This window comes from Mustelus asterias, chromosome 5, assembly GCF_964213995.1.
Source record: "Mustelus asterias chromosome 5, sMusAst1.hap1.1, whole genome shotgun sequence".
NCBI classification, from domain to species: Eukaryota; Metazoa; Chordata; class Chondrichthyes; order Carcharhiniformes; family Triakidae; genus Mustelus; species Mustelus asterias.
In genome coordinates, this window is record NC_135805.1 from 24,963,582 (window position 1) to 24,983,096 (window position 19,515).

A 19,515-nucleotide genomic window follows, 5' to 3' on the forward strand; every position below is an offset into this window, starting at 1 on the left:
CTGCCTTGGCAAAGCAGCCAGCATAATTAAGGACCCCACACACCCCGGACATTCTCCCTTCCACCTTCTTCCATTGGGAAAAAGATACAAAAGTCTGAGGTTACGTACCAACTGACTCGAGAACAGCTTCTTCCCTGCTGCTGTCAGACTTTTGAATGGACCCACCCCGCACTACACCCTAGCCAAGACTGTAGTGCTACATTCTGCACTCTCTCGTTTCCTTCCCTATGAACGGTATGCTTTGTCTGTATAGCGCGCAAGAAACAATACTTTTCATTGTATGTTAATACATGTGACAATAATAAATCAAATCAAATCAAAATCAAACCATGGGAATCATAGCGAATGGGAGCGGACCATGCAAAGGTCCGTTGACTACGAGTGGGATTTTCTCACCTTGGGGTGAGCACAGCCGGAAAACCCCACCCTTAATATTCAACCATAGAAGACTCCGAACTTCTTCGTGAGACTGATTGACAACATTCTGACTTGAAATTGTGCATTAAGATGAATAGCAACAGCTGTCTTTTTCCTTCTTCCAACATTTATAAAATATTGGTAAACTAGCCAAGCAATTCCGATTATTTCTCGAAACGTCTAAGACTTTGACAAGTATGGTTTATGAACTAAAAAACACATGGCAAAATTTCTCCTCTCTATTAGTGATAGAAGACTGATCATTTTAACATGTTCTGGGTATGTTCCAAGAAACAGTAAGAAGTCTCACACACCAGGTTAAAGTCCTGATGAAGGAGCAGCGCTCCAAAAGCTCGTGATTCCAAATAAACCTGTTGGACTTTGACCTGGTGTTGTGAGACTTCTTACTGTGCCTACCCCAGTCCAACGCCGGCATCTCCACATCATGGTTCCAAGAAAGACATTAGATAACCTCTGTCTCTTTATCACATTTGTCTGCATTTCAAACTAATAGGTTTTGGCAAAACCAGTCAAATATAGTGACATTTGCTCTTCAAGGCAGTAAGTTCCTCTGTTTTTAATGTGTTGAAATACTTTTCTCGGACTTCCTTATATCTGGAGCTTGTACTTTCTATAAGGCAGTGTACTTCTACAACACAAAGGTGTTTTGGAACGGTGGGTGGAATTTTAGCAGGCATGAAAATCGGTGTTTGACCCATCCACACATAGACAGGCAAGCTCTGAGTGAACTCCATGCTTGCTTCTGCGCAGGTCTCTCTCTAATTCACAACAGATCAATAGTGGTTTTTCCCGCGGTATCGTGCACTCCCAGCTTAATTAATTATTCATCCATGGGTTTGGTTTCTTGTTAGGGGGGGTTGGCTTCTGCATTACCTGTCCTGCTGTGGCCTCTTCTGCACTGTAGTATTCTGTGATTCTGTGATTTTAATGACCTCCTCCGTTCTGCCAGGATAAGACACTCTTCTCATCACTCTCAACTCACACACTCACAAACCCAATCCACGTGCAAGAACAAAGAACAAAGAAAATTACAGCACAGGAACAGGCCCTTCGGCCCTCCAAGCCTGCACTGACCATGCTGCCGGACTTAACTAAAACCTCCTACCCTTCTAGGAACCATATCCCTCTATTCCCATCCCATTCATGTATTTTTCCAGATGCCCCCTAAAACTCACTATCGTATCTGCTTCCACTACCTCCTCTGGCAGCGAGTTCCAGGTACCCACCACCCTCTGTGTAAAAAACTTGCCCCGTACATCTCCTTTAAACCTTGCCCCTCGCACCTTAAATTTATGCCCCCTAGTAATTGATTCTTCAACTCTGGGAAAAAGCTTCTGATTATCCACTCTGTCCATGCCCCTCATAATCTTCTATCAGGTCGCCCCTCAACCTCCGGCGTTCCAGCGAAAACAAACCAAATTTCTCCAACCTCTCCTCATAGCTAATGCCCTCCATACCAGGCAACATCCTGGTAAATCTTTTCTGTACCCTTTCCAAAGCCTCCACATCCTTCTGATAGTGTGGCAACCAGAATTGAACACTATATTCCAAATGCGGCCTAACTAAGATTCTATAAAGCTGCAACGTGACTTGCCAATTTTTAAACTCAATACCCCAACCGATGAAGGCAAGCATGCCGTATGCCTTCTTGACTACCTTTTCTACCTGCATTGCCACTTTCAGTGCCCTGTGTGCCTGTACACCCAGATCCCTTTGCCTATCAATACTCTCAAGGGTTCTGCCATTTACTGTATATTTCCTATCTGTATTAGACATTCCAAAATGCATTACCTCACACTTGTCCGGATTAAACTCCATCTGCCATCTTTCCGCCCAAGTTTTCAACTGATCTATGTCCTGCTGTATCCTCTGATGGTCCTCATCGCTATCTGCAAATCCACCAACCTTTGTGTCGTCCGCAAACGTACTAATGAAACCAGTTACATTTTCCTCCAGATCATTTATATATATTACAAACAGCAAAGGTCCCAGCACTGATCCCTGAGGAACACCACTTGTCACAGCCCTCCATTCAGAAACACACCCTTCCACTGCTACCCTCTGTCTTCTTTGACCGAACCAGTTTTGTATCCACCTTGCCAGCTCACCTCTGACTTCACCTTCTGCACCAGTCAGCCGTGAGGGACCTTGTCAAAGACCTCACTGAAGTCCATGTAGACAACATCCACTGCCCTACCCTCATCAATCATCTTCGTCACTTCCTCGAAAAACCCGATCAAGTTCGTGAGACACGACCTCCCCTTCACAAAACCATGTTGCCTCTCACTAATACTTATTTCCAAGTGGGAGTAATCATGTCTCGAAGAATCCTTTCCAATAATTTCCCTACCACTGATGTAAGGCTCACCACCCTGTAATTACCTGGATTATTCTTGCTACCCTTCTTAAACAAAGGAACGACATTGGCTATTCTCCAATCCTCTGGGACCTGCCCAGCAGCCAGTGAGGATCAAAAGATTTCTCTCAAGGATCTCACTCTTTCAGCTCAAGGTACATCAACACTCACCCTCTCACTGACACCTTCATCTCCTCTCCTGAATGTGTCCTCATCCCATCCATGGCACTGCTCAGCACCCATAGGTGTCTTCCCATCTGGTCTCCACCTGTCTTCATTCAGGATAGGTTAGCCCACAACAAGAGGGAGACTGGGAAGGAGAGGGGACGGAGGGTGGGAATGCCCCAACTCAAGGTGTTCACAAATTTTGAAAGTGAAGCCATCCAGCTGGCAGAGCAAGAAGTGGGCCGTTTTTCCACTGATGGTGAGGTTGTCCTCCAGTGAGGATGCTGCGCTCTCATCATCCATCATACCACCATACTGTGAGCGATATCTCCTGTCTCACACTCCCTCCCGCCATGCACTAATTATCTTTCCGTTGTTGTCCAGCTTTAATTTAAACACCTTCCAAGCATTCCAATTTGAGACAAACAAGGACAGTAATTCAGCAATTTCTTTATTTAACACTTCTTGTACCAACTCAAACATAAAGAGTTGCAACTCATTAACTCTTTACTGAACTTTAATTCTGACTGAACATCAACTTTCAACTGAACTTTAACTCTTAACTGCATATTAACTTTAACTGAACACCAACTTTAACTAAACATCAACTTTAACTATTCAACTGAAAATAGATACTACCGAGTTTAGGGAAACCTTGGCCAAGAAATATCCTCAATGTAGAATCTATCTTCTTCTCTGAAGCACCCTTCAGGGTACAAGTCTTCTTGCGATGGTTGGTCTCTTTGAGTTATCACTGGCAAACAAAGGTTCACATGCCTTTTCATCCACAATTCTCCACTGGCTTCCAGAAGATTCTCTGTCATCCAGCCAAATGAATTGATCAGAAACCCCAATTGCATCATTCGATGAGGCCAATCAAATACAGGCAGAATAGTGGCATTGGTCACTCCAGGCCCCATCATACCCAGGCTCCTTAAGTCCATATTGTTTACATTCCAATGCCCAGATAAGGAACACTGGCTCCAAAAGTCCGTAAAGAGCTCCTCTCTACCAAGGACAGGCTGTTAAAATCTGACACCTTCTGTCCTTTGACCAATCCCAGGCCACTGGCCACAAAAAATCCCAGCATGCTCAACTCTCAGCCAGAAACTCCATTTTATAGCCACAATTGCCATTATTGTTGTTAAATTATTGTTGCAGCTGTTCTTTCTCCACCCACACCTTTCTTTCACAGGCACATCAAGGGGGGCGGGGGGGAGAGAGGGTGGGGTCTGTGAGCCAGGTCCTCGATTCCAGTCCTGAAGACACCTCGGAAGAGGAATGCGAAGAAAGCCCAACTGAAGACTCATCACAGTATCACCCACTGCCTTCACCAGGGCAGAGACACACATCTCAGTGGGACCTAGTTCTGGATTAGCACCAGGGTCACAATCTGGTGAACACTGCACACTGTCTGACCCTCAGAAGGCGGTGACAGAGAAAATCAATGGTAACGGCATTCGGAGGAGGACAGCTGGAGGTTTGGAACCTGCAGAATCGCAGTCAGATGAGGGGCCTCTGGACTCGGTCATGCCTCAGTTGCTGGAGCTCCAAAGGAAAACCCGAGAAGAGATTGGATCAACTGAGCCGATGTTCATTGAAATTTAGCAAAAAGGAGAGGGGATCTAATTGAAACATGTAGACCTCTGACAAGAGCTGCACAGACTGGATGCAGGGATGTTGTTTTCTCAGACTGTGGGGGTCTAGAACAAGGCGTCACAGTCTCAGGATATGGGGTAGGCCATTTAGGACAGAGATGAGGAGAAACCTCTTCACTCAGAGAGTGGTGAACCTGTGGAATTCTCTACCACAGAAGTATGTAGACCAAGTCGTTGAATATACTTAAGGCAGACAAAGCTAGATTTCTGGACTCTGGAGGTGTTGAAGGAGAGCGTGGGAGTGTGGTGTTGAAATCGATGATCAGCCATAATCATAATGAATGGCGGAGCAGGCTTGACAGGCCAAATAGGCCACTCGTGCTTCTAGTTTCTATGTTTCTATTGCTAAAAAGAGAGACATGTTGTTGAAGCTTCTCATCAGGAACGCCACATTCCCGTTCAAGTCACTTACCATCCTGACTTGGAACTACATCACTACCCATCACTGTCGCTGGGTCAAAATCTTCAAAATCCCTCTCTTACAGCACACTGGATGTACCTACACCACATGGACAGCAGCACTTCAGGAAGATGCCTCACCGCCACATTCTCAAGGGTAGTTAGGGATGGGCAGAAAATGCTGACCTAGCCAGAGAGGCTCGCATCCTATGAAAAATTTGAAAACAAGTGCAAGAATACCAAATTTCAAACAATCGCAGCAATTTGCACTATGGGAGAAAAGGGTGCTGATTGGTCGGGCAAGTTGACTCTGGTGAGACGTTGCCATAGGGAAGTCAACGAGAAATTATGGACTTGCTAAGTTAATTCAAAGAAGGTGCAAGGCTTGTACATATTCGTTTTCTTTGCATGTAACAGGTCCCTACATAGGAATGTTTATCGCTTCTCGCAAGTGTAAGGGACAGCACGGTGGCACAGTGGTTAGCATGGCTGCCTCACAGCATCATGGACCTGGGATCGATTCCTGGCTTGGGTCACTGTCTGTGTGGAGTCTGCATGTTCTCCCCGTGTCTGCGTGGGTTTCCTCCGGGTGCTCCGGTTTCCTCCCACAGTCCTGGTTAGGTGCGTTGGCCTTGCTAAATTCTCCCTCAGTGTACCCGAACAGGCGCCGGAGTGTGGTGACTGGAGGATTTTCACAGTAACTTCATTGTAACATTAAGAAGTTACATTTCGAGCTCGACTGATTACCTGAAATTGGTTGTTAGTTTGTTGGTGTCGCTATTGGCACAGTCAGGATTGTTCAGCGAATGCTGTCCAATTGTAGAATCACATCTAACTGTAGACATTTTGTTTTAGATTTTAGAAGTGTTTGATTATGGTCTATACTCTGTGTATTAGGAACAACTGAAAGGACATAGAACATAGAACATAGAACAGTACAGCACAGAACAGGCCCTTCGGCCCACGATGTTGTGCCGAGCTTTATCTGAAACCAAGATCAAGCTATCCCACTCCCTATCATCCTGGTGTGCTCCATGTGCCTAGCCAATAACCGCTTAAATGTTTCTAAAGTGTCTGACTCCACTATCACTGCAGGCAGTCCATTCCACACCCCAACCACTCTCTGCGTAAAGAACCTACCTCTGATATCCGTCCTGTATCTCCCACCACGAACCCTATAGTTATGCCCCCTTGTAATAGCTCCATCCACCCGAGGAAATAGTCTTTGAACGTTCACTCTATCTATCTCCTTCATCATTTTATACACCTCTATTAAGTCTCCCCTCAGCCTCCTCCGCTCCAGAGAGAACAGCCCTAGCTCCCTCAACCTTTCCTCATATGACCTACCCTCCAAACCAGGCAGCATCCTGGTAAATCTCCTCTGCACTCTTTCCAGCGCTTCCACATCCTTCTTATAGTGAGGTGACCAGAACTGCACACAATATTCCAAATGTGGTCTCACCAAGGTCCTGTACAGTTGCAGCATAACCCCACGGCTCTTAAACTCCAACCCCCTGTTAATAAAAGCTAACACACTACAGGCCTTCTTCACAGCTCTATCCACTTGACTGGCAACCTTTAGAGATCTGTGGATATGGACCCCAAGATCTCTCTGTTCCTCCACAGTCTTCAGAACCCTACCTTTGACCCTGTAATCCACATTTAAATTTGTCCTACCAAAATGAATCACCTCATATTTATCAGGGTTAAACTCCATTTGCCATTTTTCAGCCCAGCTTTGCATCCTATCTATGTCTCTTTGCAGCCTACAACAGCCCTCCACCTCATCCACTACTCCACCAATCTTGGTGTCATCAGCAAATTTACTGATCCACCCTTCAGCCCCCTCCTCTAAGTCATTAATAAAAATCACAAAGAGCAGAGGACCAAGCACTGATCCCTGCGGCACACCGCTAGCAACCTGCCTCCAATCCGAAAATTTTCCATCGACCACCACCCTCTGTCTTCGGTCAGACAGCCAGTTACCTATCCAATCGGCCAACTTTCCCTCTATCCCACACCTCCTCACTTTCATCATAAGCCGACCATGGGGGACCTTATCAAACGCCTTACTAAAATCCATGTATATGACATCAACTGCCCTACCTTCATCAACACACTTAGTTACCTCCTCAAAAAATTCTATCAAATTTGTGAGGCACGACTTGCCCTTCACGAATCCGTGCTGACTATCTCGGATTAATCCGCATCTTTCTAAATGGTCGTAAATCCCATCCCTAAGGACCCTTTCCATCAATTTACCAACCACCGAAGTAAGACTAACCGGTCTATAATTACCAGGGTCATTTCTATTCCCTTTCTTAAACAGAGGAACAACATTCGCCATTCTCCAGTCCTCTGGCACCATCCCCGTGGACAGCGAGGACCCAAAGATCAACGCCAAAGGCTCTGCAATCTCATCCCTTGCCTCCCACAGAATCCTAGGATACATTTCATCAGGCCCAGGGGACTTATCGACCTTCAGTTTATTCAAAACTGCCAAGACATCCTCCCTCCGAACATCTATTTCCTCCAGCCTATTAGCCTGTAACACCTTCTCTTCCTCAAAAACATGGCCCCTCTCCTTGGTGAACACTGAAGAAAAGTATTCATTCATCACCTCGCCTATCTCTACTGACTCCATACACAAGTTCCCACTACTGTCCTTGACCGGCCCTAACCTCACCCTGGTCATTCTTTTATTCCTCACATAAGAGTAAAAAGCCTTGGGGTTTTCCTTGATCCGACCCGCCAAGGACTTCTCATGTCCCCTCCTAGCTCTCCTAAGCCCCTTTTTCAGCTCATTCCTTGCTAACTTGTAACCCTCAATCGAGCCATCTGAACCTTGTTTCCTCATCCCTACATAAGCTTCCCTCTTCCTTTTCACAAGACATTCCACCTCTTTTGTGAACCATGGTTCCCTCACTCGGCCATTTCCTCCCTGCCTGACAGGAACATACCTATCAAGGACATCCAGTATTTGTTCCTTGAAAAAGTTCCACTTTTCATTAGTTCCTTTCTCTGACAGTTTCTGTTCCCAACTTATGCCCCCTAATTCTTGCCTAATCGCATCATAATTACCCCTCCCCCAATTGTAAACCTTGCCCTGCCGTACGGCCCTATCCCTCTCCATTGCAATTACAAAAGACACCGAATTGTGGTCACTATCTCCAAATTGCTCTCCCACAACCAAATCTAACACTTGGCCCGGTTCATTTCCCAGTACCAAATCCAATGTGGCCTCCCCTCTAGTCGGCCCATCCACATATTGTGTCAGGAAACCCTCCCGCACACACTGCACAAAAACTGCCCCATCCAAACTATTTGACCTACAAAGGTTCCAATCAATATTTGGAAAGTTAAAGTCCCCCATGACAACTACCCTGTGACCCCCACACATATCCATAATCTGCTTAGCAATTTCTTCCTCCACATCTCTATTACTATTTGGGGGCCTATAGTAAACTCCTGGCAACGTGACCGCTCCTTTCCTATTTCTAACTTCAGCCCATATTACCTCAGTGTGCAGATCCCCCACGAAGTGCCTATCCGCAGCCGTTAAACTATCCTTGATTAACAATGCCACTCCTCCACCTCTTTTACCAGCTTCCCTACACTTAGTGAAACATCTATACCCCGGAACGTCCAACAACCATTCCTGTCCTTGTTCTACCCACGTCTCCGTAATGGCCACAACATCGTAGTCCCAAGTACCAATCCACGCCCCAAGTTCATCTACCTTGTTCCGGATGCTCCTTGCATTGAAGTAGACACATGTTGTTTGAGTCAATCAGCCTATAATTGGGACGAATGGCCTGGCATCCCACCAGCACTGAAATTCGTACACAACATTGTGAGAGGCAAAATCTCTATCGGACTGATGGCAGCACCCTGTTCCTGTCACTGCTTGGAGCAGCAAGAAATCGCTCTCTTAATATCAGTGTTCTAATTTTTACGATACATTACCTTTCCAGGATAATTTGGTTTGATTTGATTTATTATTATCACATGTATTGGGATACAATGAAAAGTATTTTTTATTGTACACTATACAGACAAAGCATATCGTACATAGAGTACATGGGGGAGAAGGAAAGGAGAGGGTGAATAATTTAATGTTGTAATTATGTTTAGGTTGAAGAAAAAGATCAGCTTAGTACATGATAGGTCCATTCAAAAATTTCATGGCAGCAGGGAAGAAGCTATTCTTGAGTCGATTTGAGGTACACAAGACAATTTTCAGGTCTGAAAGTGGTATTCTTTGGTCCTTTTGCAAGTTTGTGTGATACACATCGTGCAATGACTTGATCAGGATTGTACAGCCAGTGCCTTGCCCCAAAGCAATTCCTTCACCAATCAGAGTTGAATTGTCAACAAATCATTTCTCCTGTATTATAAAGTACTGTGAATATTTGAAATTTGGTTTTCTTGTGTTTGTTCTAATGAGTACAAGGCGAAAAGCTTCCGCAATATAGAACATAGAACATAGAACAGTACAGCACAGAACAGGCCCTTCGGCCCACGATGTTGTGCCGAGCTTTATCTGAAACCAAGATCAAGCTATCCCACTCCCTATCATCCTGGTGCGCTCCATGTGCCTATCCAATAACCGCTTAAATGTTCCTAAAGTGTCTGACTCCACTATCACTGCAGGCAGTCCATTCCACACCCCAACCACTCTCTGCGTAAAGAACCTACCTCTGATATCCTTCCTATATCTCCCACCACGAACCCTATAGTTATGCCCCCTTGTAATAGCTCCATCCACCCGAGGAAATAGTCTTTGAACGTTCACTCTATCTATCCCCTTAATCATTTTATAAACCTCTGTTAAGTCTCCCCTCAGCCTCCTCCGCTCCAGAGAGAACAGCCCCAGCTCCCTCAACCTTTCCTCATAAGACCTACCCTCCAAACCAGGCAGCATCCTGGTAAATCTCCTCTGCACTCTTTCCAGCGCTTCCACATCCTTCTTATAGTGAGGTGACCAGAACTGCACACAATATTCCAAATGTGGTCTCACCAAGGCCCTGTACAGTTGCAGCATAACCCCACGGCTCTTAAACTCCAACCCCCTGTTAATAAAAGCTAACACACTATAGGCCTTCTTCACAGCTCTATCCACTTGAGTGGCAACCTTTAGAGATCTGTGGATATGGACCCCAAGATCTCTCTGTTCCTCCACAGTCTTCAGAACCCTACCTTTGACCCTATGTCTCACTTTTCAACAGTATTACAGTTACTACCAAGTGATTGATTACTTGGGATGCGAGGTCTGTCATATGAGGAGAGACTAAATCGGTTAGGATTATATTCATTGGAGTTTAGAAGAGTGAGAGGGGATCTCATAGAAACTTATAAAATTCTAACAAGGTTAGACAGGGTAGATTCTGAAAGAATATTCCCAATGGTGGGGGAGCCCAGAACTAGGGGTCATAGTTTGAGGATAAGGGGTAAATCTTTTAGGACTGAGGTGAGGAGAGATATGATCTAAGGAGATCCATCAAAGATGCCAAAAGACAATACCGGACCAAGCTAGAGTCCCAGGCTAGCCACACCGACCCCCGCCGACCATGGCAAGGTTTGCAAGACATAACAGGCTATAAGATGAAGGCATGTAAAATCGCCGGCTCCAACGCACCCCTCCCTGATGAGTTCAATGCATTCCACGCCCGTTTTGAGCAAGAGGTCAGCGAGAGCATGCCCTCCACCCTGGAAGCCCTGGATGAACCTGTATCTGGGGTCACCATTGCAGATGTCAGAGCAGCTTTCTTGAAGGTCAACACATGGAAAGCGACTGGCCCGGATGGAGTACCCGGACGTGCACTCAGATCCTGTACGGATCAGATGGTGGAGGTATTCACAGACATCTTCAACCTCTCTTTACAACAATCTGAGGTTCCTATCTGCTTCAAGAAGACGGCCACCATCCCGGTATCTAAGAAAAGCCAAGCAGCGTTCCTTAATGGCTATCGGCCGGTGGCTCTGACATCCATCATTATGAAGTGCTTCGAAAGGCTAGTCATGGCACGAATCAATTCCAGCCTCCCGGACCACCTGGATCCACTACAGTTTGCCTACCGCCACAACAAGTCCAAAGCAGTCGCCATTTCCCTGGCCCTGCACTCAACCCTGGAATACCTAGATAACAAGGACACCTATGTCAGACTCCTGTTTATTGACTACAGCTCAGCCTTCAACATCATTATTCCCACTCCGTGGCCTGGGCCTGGGCACCTCCCTCTGCGACTGGATCCTGAACTTCCTAACTCACAGACCACAATCAGTAAGGATAGGCAACAACACCTCTTCCACGATTATCCTCAACGCCGGTGCCCCACAAGGCTGTGTTCTCAGCCCCCTACTATACTCCTTATACACCTCTGACTGTGTGGCCAAATTCCCCTCCAATTCAATTTTCAAGTTTGCTGATGACATCACCGTAGTGGGTCAGATCTCAAACAATGACGAGACAGAGTACAGGAATGAAATAGAGAATCTGGTGAACTGGTACGGCAACAATAATCTCTCCCTCAATGTCAACAAAACGAAGGAGATTATCATCGACTTCAGGAAGCATAAATGAGAACATGCCTCTGTCTACATCAACGGGGACAAAGTAGAAAGGGTCATGAACTTCAAGTTTTTTGGTATCCAGATCACCAAAAACCTGTCCTGGTCCCTCCATGGCGACACTATAGTTAAGAAAGCCCACGAACGCCTCTACTTTCTCAGAAGACTAAGGAAATTTGGCATGTCAGCTACGACTCTCATCAACCTTTACTGATGCACCATTGAAAGCATTCTTTCTGGTTGTATCACAGCTTGGTATGGCTCCTGCTCTGCCCAAGACCGCATGGAACTACAAAAGGTCGTGAATGTAGCCCAATCCATCACGCAAACCAGCCTCCCATCCATTGACTCTGTCTACACTTCCCGCTGCCTTGGCAAAGCAGCCAGTATAATTAAGGATGCCACGCACCCCAGACATTCTCTCTTCCACCTTCTGCCTTCGGGAAAAAACATACAAAAGTCTGAGGTCACATACCAACCCGACTCAAGAACAGCTTCTTCCCTGCTGCTGTCAGACTTTTGGATGGATTTACCTTGCATTAAGTTGATCTTTCTCTATGCCCTAGCTATGACTGTAACACTACATTCTGCACTCTCTCCTTTCCTTCTCTATGAACGGTATGCATTGTCTGTATAGCGCGCAAGAAACAGTACTTTTCACTCTATGTTAATACATGTGACAATAATAAATCAAATCGAATCAAATCACAATCAAAAAGATGTCTTCACCCAGAGGGTGGTGAATGTGTGGAATTCACTACCTCTGAAAGTAGTTGAGGCCAAAACATTGTGTGATTTCAAGAAGAAATGAGTTATAGCTCTCGAGGTTAAAGGGATCAAGGGGTATGGGGGGAGGGGGGATAAGAATATTGAATTTGATGATCCGCCATGATGAAAATGAATGGCGGAGGAGGCTGGATGGGCTGAATGGCCTGATTCTAGTTTCTATGTTTTTTGTGTTACCATTTGTTCTGTAAATTCAATATTGCGACGGTAAACAAAATATTGTTCCTGTTGACTCTCTCATGTCTTTCAGTGCCAGCAATGAGTGAACTTGTGACGTCCTTTGTGCACCCTCTCACTCAAGGATTGGCACACACAGGTTGGGAGACAGCCTGAAGGAGTTCAGAAAAGAAGGCAGGATGAGCAGTAACTCTGGGAAAACGGAATAAAAACATGAAAAGACCCATGTCTTGCAGTCTTCATGTGATCGCACACTGTCTGCTTCCTCCTTCTGCAGCCAAGCTTGAATGGAGCATTGAGTGTTAGCTCGTGGAATCTAAATTCACAACAATCCATTAAGTAGGATGCAAATTTAATCCACAGCACCCTGCCAGGGGCTATTAACAGATGTACAATAGGCCTGATTCAGACCAGTTGCCAAAGCAACCCATTTCGATTAAATGTTGGATTATGAATAATGGAGTGGCAATAGCCACTTACATTTACATAGCATCTAATAATTGAATAAATAGTCAATATTCCCACACCAGCTGTGAACCGGTGGGAATCCTGAAAGGGCAAAGGCCATTTGGCCCATTGAGTCTGCAACAACTCTCTGACACGGCATCTTTGCCAGGCCCATGCTGACCCTATCCCCACATTTACCCCACTAATCTCCCCAACCAACACATCTTGGGTCACTAAAGGGCAATTTAGCATGGCTCATCCACCTAACCTGCACAGCTTTGGACTGTGGGAAGAAACCGACCCAGAGGGCACGGGGCGAACTTGCAAACTCCACACAGTCACCCAAGGCCGGAATTGAACCCGGGTCCCTGGCGTTGTGAGGCAGCAGTGCTAACCAGTGTGCCACCGTGCCGTCCTCAACCTTCAGTGCCAAACTCAGCCAAGTCGATATGTTCAGCATGGTTTTCACAGCGCTGGGAAGCGACAGACACGAGCAGCTCACTGTCTTTAAGAAGTAGGAAATGGCTTGTCGTGTAGTCCTCAAAAACCTGAAGCAGCATAATGGTACCAGGAACTCATGTCGAGAGATTGAAGAAGCTGGGGCTGTTCTTCTGGAAAGGAAAGCAAGAAAGAAAAAGAAAGAACAAGCAGGAAGGAAGGAGCTGAAATTCAGACACTTGTATCTGAATTTCATTGCTACTGCGATGCCAGGTAAGGAGGCTATACACCCCAGCGATTGACTGATTGAATCAAACAGGATTCTTTGGTTGTTCATGATAGGCAGAGTACAGACTGTGCTCAACCAGTCCATTCTATCAAAACCCAAAGCAAAATGTCTACACTTAGATGCGATTCTGCAATTGGGCAGCACTTGGTGAACAATCCTGAGTGTGCTCGAAGCTACACTAACAACTGATTTAAGATAATCAGTTGAGTTCGCAATGTGGCTCATTTACACTCATTAGAAGCGACGCACGTTCATACACAGGGATCCATTCCCTGCACACAAAAAGAATATGTTCAAGCTTTATTCCTTTGTTGAATTGCCCAGAAGCAGGGTATTCCAGTTCCCCACTGCTTTTCCCATGGCAACACCTTGACCTATCAGAGTCGACTTGCAAACCAATTGGTCAGAACATTGAATACAGGAGTTGGGACGTCTTATTGAAGTTGCACAAGACACTAGTAAGGCCACACTTGGAATACTGTACACAGTTCTGATCACCCTATTTTAGAAAGGATACTTTTAAACTAGAAAGCGTGCAGAAAAAATTTACAAGGATGCGACTGGGAGTTGATGGTTTGAGTTATAAGGAGAGGCTGGATAGACTGGGATATTTTTCGCTGGAGCGTAGGGGGCTTAGGGGTGAATTTATAGAGGTCTATAAAATAATGAGGGGCATAGATCAGCTAGATAGTTTACATCTTTTCCCAAAGGTAGGGGAGGCTAAAACGAGAGGGCATGGGTTTAAGGTGAGAGGGGAGAGATACAAAAGGGTCCAGAAGGGCAATTTTTTCACACAGAAGGTGGTGAGTGTCTGGAATGAGCTGCCAAAGATAGTAGTAGAGGTGGGTACAATTTTGTCTTTTAAAAAGCGTTTAGACAGTTACATGGGTAAGATGAGTATAGAGGGATATGGGCCAAATGGGGGCAATTGGGACTAGCTTAGTGGTGAAAAAAAAGGCGGCATGGAGAAGTTGGGCCAAAGGGCCTGTTTCCATGCTGTAAACCTCTATGACTCTATCAGTACCTCTTTTCTCCTGTAGTATAAATTATTGTAAGAAGTCTCACAACACCAGGTTAAAGCCCAACAGGTTTATTTGGTAGCAAATATTTGGTATTTGCTACCAAATAAACCTGTTGGACTTTAACCTGGTGTTGTGAGACTTCTTACTGTGCTTACCCCAGTCCAACGCCGGCATCTCCACATCATGTATAAATTATTACCATTGTTTGAAATTTGGCATTCACTGAGGTGGAAATCTTTGGCAGCATGCCTCCCTTTTCAGCAATACAAATATTTGAAGAGCAAATTTCCAAGGATTATGGAGAAAAGCTATTTGAATAGCTCTACCAAGAAGCCAGCTCAGGCATGATGGATTAAATGATCTCCTCTGTGCTGTATCATTCTATGATCCAGTCACTGAAATGTTTCTGCTGTTCGCGCCGGCGGATCTTACGGTTCTGCCGACTGTGCACCCCCACTGTGGGTTTCCCGGCGGCAAGGGATGTTTTCAACAGGAAAGACCTGTTGACATTGGTGGGACTGGAAGATCCCACCGGCAGCAAGTGGCGCCCCACCTCCCACCACAGCGAGGGAAAAAAACCCCACCCTGTACGTGGCTATGGAAAATCTCAATGTCTAATCTGATGCGGAGCTGGATTTCCCAACCCGTATTCTATCCAGCATGAGGGACTATCATCAAGTCAAATAAAAGGCATAAGACAGACTGAGTAATCCCCTCTTTGAAACTGCGGGCAATGCTTTGTAAAATGTGGGTCTCCAATAAATTAATAGCCACTGATGAACTCTGAAAGCAAAGATTTAAAAGCAACGTGAACTGGTTTTGTCACTTTTATCCGACTTTCATTTAGTCCAGATGTGGGAAGTTTCTCCATGTGTCTCGCTCATCTTTCCATATAAAGCCAAAATTCCACCCACTATACATCACAGCAGTTCCATCTCATGAATGACTTCAGACTTTTCCTTGTTTCCCTGCCCCACCCAGAATATCATTCCAAGTCTTAAGTGCCTCCTGACATCAGTCCGAAACTTGCTTTTCATTATTTTGTCCTTCTGACCTATCTCCTGTACTCATGATTTAACTTGAACAACTCCACAGCCGCCTGTTCCCTTTCCATCGAAGGAGTCCAGTTATTTTTTTTGAACTGTTCCACATTAGTATATCATCTGACATTAAGGATCAAACTCAAGGACTTTCTCTGCGCCACTCCAAGGCTTAGATGTTTGCCATGTGCTTCGATGATCAGAACCAAATTTGGTATTCAAGCTGCAACTCTGTAAGCAAATCAGTAGAGGCTAAGTATGAGGTCATCTTGTTGAGACTATTTAGTTTTCCAGTCAGGGAAAGGTCGGCATGGTGCCACAGTGGTTAGCACTGCTGCTTCACAGCACCAGGGACCCCGGTCCAATTCCCAGCTTGGGTCACAGTCTGTGCAGTGTCTGCACCTTCTCCCCGTGTCTGCGTGGGTTTCCTCCAGGTGCTCCAGTTTCCTCCCACAATCCGAAAGACAAGCTGGTTAGGTGCATCAGTCATACTAAATTCTCCCTCAGTGTACCCGAACAGGCGCCGGAGTGTGGCAACTAGGGGATTTTCACAGTAACTTCATTGCAGTGTTAATGTAAGCCGACTTGTGACTAATAAACTTTTAAAAAAAAGATCAATGTAACAGTCCATCTAATTTTTTAAATTCATTCTTGAGGAATATGTGTGTTGTTAGAAAGGCCACCAATTATTGCTCACCCTCAGCTGACCCTTGGGAAAGTTCTGGTGATCCTCCTTTTTGAACCAAAATTCCAACAGCGCCATTTTTGAAAAAATTTATTTCATGGGATATGGGCATCGCTGGCATATGTGGACCTCTGGGATACTGGTAGCATCCATTACTTCACACATATTACAGGACACGCATTCCACTCGACGGAACTGCCCCGCCATGTTTTTACTTCCCTCATGTTAACTTTATCCTACTTTGGATCCCTTGGGTGGGATTTTCCGGCCACGTTCGCCCTGAAAGGTCAAAGGACCTTTCCATGTTCCGCCCCTCGCCCGCTGTGATTCCCATGGCGGGTGGGATGGGAGAATTCGCCCCCTTATGTTACCTTACTATATTGGCCCTAACTGTCCCTTATTCTCGACACTGGTTTTTCACACACTGCTCCTTATACTGAGCACTTACTGGCCAGACAACTCACTCATTCCCTGTGCCGTCACAGTGCTGCTCCCCCACAGCTGCTGAAACGGTGCGTGCCTCATATCCCCACTGTCTCCCACAGCTCCACGGTAACTCCTTGCTGAATTGCTGCCGTGCATCCTGTACAGAGCGTTGTATAATGTACCGATTAGAAATGGTTACATGCTGAGATGGGTATGGCATTTTGCAGCAGAATATATAAGTTACCCACATGCTTTGCGAAGCATCCACACTGTAACTCTGCTGGAAATGTTGTGGAACGGCCACAAGATTGGGGACATGTTCAGTCTTGACTTTGTCAGGGTGTTTATTGTGGCCTTGTTGTGAGCGAAGCCATCAGCCACAAGCCTATTGACGGCTCGAAAGGCCATCAAAGCATCAACAGCTGGTATGGATGGTGAAACCATTTGAACAGTCATTCCGGGGATCAATCTTCCCGGATTATGAAAATTCCGCTTGGAGTAAAGAGTTCTTAGATCCTTTGCTGGGGGCCTCCAGGACCCTTCTGTCCAGTAACTGCTTTCCTGCAGTTCACAGTACTGGGTGCCTGAATCATAGAAACCCTACAGTGCCATTCGGCCCATCGAGTCTACACCAGCAACAATCCCACCCAGGCCCTGTCTCTATAACCCCACATATTTACCCCACTAATCCCTCTAATTTACGCATCCCGGGACACTAAGGGGAATTTAGCATGGCCAATGCACCTAACCCGCACATCTTTGGACTGTGGGAGGAAACCGGAGCACCCGGAGGAAACCCACACAGACACGGAGAGAACGTGCAGACTCCACACTGACAGTGACCCAAGCCGAGAATTGAACCCAGGTCTCTGGTGATATGAGGCAGCGGTGCTAACCACTGTGCTACTGTGCCGCCCAATCACACCTCTAATAACTAGGATACTAATCGTGGAAAGCATTTAAAGGGATTTGCTGATGACCTATGTTGGGGACCATAATGTCATATTTTTCAAAAGTAAAGACATACAGGACAGTAATGAGCCCAGTGAATGCACTGTCAGTAAAAGACATCCAGGATGCTGCCTGGAATGGAACATTTAAGTTATGGCGAGAGGTTGGGCAGGCTTGGGTTGTTTTCGTTGGAGCAGAGAAGGCTGAGGGGTGACCTGATCGAGGTGTTCAAGATTATGAGGGACATGGACAGAGTGGATAAGGAGCAGTTGTTCCCCTTAGTTGAAGGGTCAATCATGAGAGGACATAGATTCAAGGTGAGGGGACAGGAGATTTAGGGGGGGTGTGAGGAAAAACCTTTTTACCCAGAAGGTGGTGATAGACCGGAATGTGCTGCCTGGGAGGGTGGTGGAGGCGAGTTGCCTCACATCCTTTAAAAAGTACCTGGATGAGCACTTGGCACATCATAACATTCAGGGCTATGGACCAAGTGCTGGCAGATGGGATTAGGTGGGAGTTCAGGTGTTTCTAATACGTCGGTGCAGACTCGATGGGCTGAAGGGCCTCCTCTGCACTGTATGATTCTATAATTCTAAGATTCAAAGACTCAGGGCCTGAATTTTCCTTATTTATTCTCAGAATGTGGATGACAACAGCAAAACCACTCTTGTTGTCTATCGCTAGTTGTCTTTGGGAAGCTGGTGAAAAGTTTATTTATTATTCACAAATAAACTTACATTAACACTGCAATGAAGTTACTATGAAAATCATCTAGTCGCCACACTCCGGCGCCTGTTCGGGTACACTGAGGGAGAATTTAGCATGGCCAATGCACCTAACCAGCACATCTTTCAGATTATGGGAGGAAACCAGAGCACCCGGAGGAAACCCACGCAGACACGGGGACTCCACACAGACAGTGACCCAAGCCGGGAATTGAACCTGTGTCTTTAGCGCTGTGAGGCAGCAGTGCTAACCACTGTGCCACCATGCACCAGATGGGCTGTCTAAGTAGGCTGTTGTGGTCCATGTGGTGAAGGTGACGTTAAAAGCTTGATGTTGGCTTCAAACATATCCAGCTATGCACTAAAGCTCAAATTTCTTCTCCCCCTATCCTCGCTCTCCAAATTTGACCTAATTTTAACCTAGCCTTTTGCCTCACCCAGCAGATCACATGATTTTCAGATAGAAACATAGAAACAGAAACCTACAGCACAAAACAGGCCCTTCGGCCCCACAAATTGTGCCGAACATATCCCTACCTTTTAGGCCTACCTATAACCCTCCATCCTATTAAGTCCCATGTACTCATCCAGGAGTCTCTTAAAAGATCCTATTGAGTTTGCCTCCACCACCAATGGGGTACAGAATGTATGCACAGAATGGTGATGCAGTCCAGGCTGAATGGACCAGAGGATCGTTTCTTCTCTTCAATGTTTGTACTGTTCCCACCAACCTTTGAAAAGAATGCAATTGCAGAAGTGTGGGAAAAGGTTATTTTTAAAGAACCAGACCTGCAACCTTTTGGTGAGAGTGAGTTTTGGTATCAAGCTACAGATCATATATTCTGTGGGCCGATATCTGGTTCAAATTTCCTCAGATTTATTGATTTGATTTGATTTATTATTGCCACATGTATTGGGATACAGTGAAAAGTATTGTTTCTTG